This window comes from Macrobrachium nipponense, chromosome 26 (genome assembly GCF_015104395.2).
Source record: "Macrobrachium nipponense isolate FS-2020 chromosome 26, ASM1510439v2, whole genome shotgun sequence".
Taxonomy (NCBI): Eukaryota; Metazoa; Arthropoda; class Malacostraca; order Decapoda; family Palaemonidae; genus Macrobrachium; species Macrobrachium nipponense.
The window spans coordinates 53,496,969-53,500,007 of NC_087215.1; positions in this window are offsets into that span (position 1 = coordinate 53,496,969).

Below are 3,039 nucleotides of genomic sequence, written 5' to 3' on the forward strand. Positions count from 1 at the left end.
CATTCCTCATGTTCTTCTCTTCCATGTTCACATTTATTATACCGGCAAGCTGAAATTCTTTGCTTTTCTTAGCAACATTCATCTAAACATTCATTCTAAGTATGTGTAGCTTAACTATTTATTTATTTATTTTTGCAGAGATTAACCAAAGTTCAGTACCTCTCAGAAATAGAAGTTATCTTAGCAGTGAAATTTATTCGTTCCACTTTCTGTTCAAGAAGAAGGTTCACTGACACTCTAGATATACTTTTTGTTTTAGAAAGCAGAACTTTTATTGTCAATTTCGTGACCTTTCCTTCTTGCTTTCTTAGAAAGGAGAATTTCCTTTGATAAATCTGCTTCCTCTTTTCTTAGAATATTATCTCGACGCCTATTTAGAATGCGTTATGTAAGTATATTCTAACATGGCATCTAATGTTCGCCATAGAGGAGGAATAGATTCAGACTCTCATTATATAAGTACAGGCAGATTCATTTCCATCAGAATATGCAAAGGATTAAATAACAAATCTGAAAAAGGTCTTAATGGCGAATGTTATTAATCCTTTAGCTTTTGCCATTAGTGACTGCAAGCGCAACTGTTCCTTTTATGTGCCGGAACTATGTTTACCTTTGAAGCCAGGGCAAACGGAGCCCTTTGAATCGTTCAAGGGCACGAATAAAGAGAGGGGGAGCCGAGGAATTCTAGGAATCCCTGTCCCTAGAAGGACATACCAAAGAAAAACGTAGGATAAAAGCAAATATTGAATTTAAACCCCACACGTCTTTTTTTTTTAACTACTTTCCTCCATTCCTACTTTCCTTTCTTCCTTCATTCCTTCCTTCCTGACCTCCTCACCTTCTGACCCATTCTCCCTTCTGCCAATACTATCTTTTACCTTCCATCTCAACCCCCATTCACTCCCGTCTATTTCCACCCCACCCCCACCCTCCACCCCTCCCCCCCTCTATCCCCCATCTCTGCTCTTCTTCTCCCACAGCGCCTCGACGTCATAACCTAATTTGTGCTCCTGGTCTCTTTAATTCTGGAACCGCTCACTGCTCACACTGGACTCTTTTTTTAATTTCCAGGGATACCTAAAATAAAAAAAATCGCTGATACCACTCAGTTATCTGCTAGAAAAACTTTCCAGAAAAGGCGAGTTTTAAGTTTTTTTTTTTTTTTTTGTCATTCATTCGTATAATGTATGGAAAGTGAAATATTCGTTACTGAGAGATTTTTTTTACATTTTTTAAAATGGAAACTAGTATGAAGATGACCATTATTACAATTATTACAGTGACATACGTAAGCGAGACCGATTACCACGAAAAAAATAGCACCATTAATACAAACACTTATTATTATTATTATTATTTTTTTATCACGGTCATCCTATTCAACTGGGTTGTTTTAATAGTGTGGGATTCCGGGTTGCATCCTGCCTCCTTAGGAGTCCATCACTTTTCTCACTATGTGCGCTGTTTCTAGTACCACACTGTTCTGCATGAGTCCTGGAGCTACTTCAGCATCTAGTTTTTTCAGTTCTTTTCAGGGATCTTGGTATCGTGCCTAGTGTTCCTTTGATTATGGGTACAATTGCCACTGGCATATTCCTCATCATTCTTATTTCTATTTTCAGGCCTTCATACTTATTAATTTTTTTCTCTCTCTTTCTCATCTATTCTGGTGTCCCTTGGTATTGGCACATATTACCATATCTGTCCTGATACCATAGTCCCAGATGATCTTTGCCTGATAGTTTTCTATTACTCCTTCAGGTTGGTGTTCGTACCACTTTTTACTGCAAGCTACCTGGTTTGTCTTGCACAGGCTCCAGTGAGGAGGTTTTTTGCTACTGCATCATGCCTCTTTTTGTACTAGTTATGTGCAAGTGCCAGACATTTGCCTGCTATGCGTTTTATGGTCTCGTTTTTCATATTGCACTTCCGGCATATGGGTGAGATATTATTTTCATCTATCGTTCTTTGAACATAATATTATCTGGTTCTTAAGGACTGATCTTGTGCTGCTGTTAGCATTCCTTCTGTTTCCTTTTATGATTTCTCCCCTCTGTAGCCATTCCCATGTTTCATCACTGGTCGGTTCTTTAGTCTGTCTCATGTACTGTCTGTGCATTGGTTTGTTGTGCCATTCCTCCGTTGTTTGTCATTCTCCTGTTTCTATATTTCTGGGTCTTCGTCTACCTTTATTAGTCCTTCTTCCCAAGCTCTCCTAAGCCACTTGTCTTCATTGGTTTTCAGATATTACCCCAGTGCTCAACTCTCGATGTTGACGCAGTCCTCTATGCTTAGTAGTAATCTCCTTCCTTCCTTTTGGGTCATGTACAGTCTGTCTGTATTCACTCTTGGGTGTAGTGCTTTAAGTAGTGTCACGTGTTTCCTAGTTTTCTGATCTATGCTGCAGAGGTTACGGTATTTACCCATTTGTTTATTGCTTTCATCATATTTCTGGCAATGAGTTTTGACTTGAGTAGCACCTTAAGTCTCTGCATATATTCTTTCCTGATCGTGACCTTCATCACTTGGTGTTTATATTCTCTCCTATTTTTTTCTGGTATTTGTATCCTGTCTCATCTACGTGTTTGATGGTATTCCCATTTGGTAGTTTTATCCCTTCAGTCCTTGTCACTTTGCCCTTTTGTATTTTGACCAAGGCACATTTTTCTATTCCAGACTCCATCCTGATCTCCCCAGATACAATCCTTTCAGTCTGGATTAGTGTATCTATTTCCTTAATGCTCTTCCCATACAGCTTGATGTCGTCCATGAACATAAGATGTTTAATTCTGTTATCTCCTTTCTTAAGTTGGTACCATCATCCATCTTCTGCAGTACTTTTGTCATGGGAATCATGGCTACTACAAAGAGTAGTGGGGCAGTAAGTCACCTTGAGAGATCCCTCTCCTGATGTTAACTTCTGCTAGTCTTATCCTAGAGCTTGTAATTATTGTATTCCAGTTGCCCATTGTATATTTTAGGAAGCAGATGGTGTTTTGCTCTGCCCCATATATTTTCAGGCATTCTATCAGGCAAGTG